This window comes from Corvus kubaryi, unplaced genomic scaffold, assembly GCF_017639235.1.
Source record: "Corvus kubaryi isolate FWS band 111438036 unplaced genomic scaffold, C.kubaryi_AGA036_p1.0 74, whole genome shotgun sequence".
Lineage (NCBI taxonomy): Eukaryota > Metazoa > Chordata > Aves > Passeriformes > Corvidae > Corvus > Corvus kubaryi.
Window position 1 is genome coordinate 13,373,035 of NW_024582061.1, and position 547 is coordinate 13,373,581.

The following is a 547-nucleotide window of genomic DNA, read 5'->3' on the forward strand; positions in this document are numbered from 1 at the left end:
GGCGGAGGGAGGCGGTGATGGCGGAGGGAGGGGGCCGGGGCCGCTTCCGCCGCCGAGCGCCGGAGCCAGGAAGCGGCGCCACCGCCCCGGGGCTCGGCCGCTGCCCGCCCGCCCCGCGCCATTGCCTGGCCCCGAGCCCTGCCCGGAGCTTCCCGCGCCGCCTCTTCCACGGTGCGGTGCTTGCTCTGGTTTTCCACACAGTGTTCCCACACAGTATTCCCAGCTATCTCACTGCTTTCTCGTTACACCCTCGCATCTGCTGTCATTAGAGGGGTTGCGTTATGTGTCCTCCGGTACCATCAGCCCGTACGTGCCCAGCTGCCTTCTGGACGCCGCTCAGTTATGGTTGATCATATGTGCAATTCTGGCTCAGGTGACATTGCAAAGGAATCTGTTGATGTGCCCAAGCAGTTCTGTAGCTCGCTTTCGCCTGCGACACGTGGATAGACACCATATACGCTGCTCAAATCCATCGCCACGTTCCTTCAGTGCCGGCGTGAACAGCTGTTTCCTGAACACTGTAATGGGGTTTGGTTATCTGCTTGTG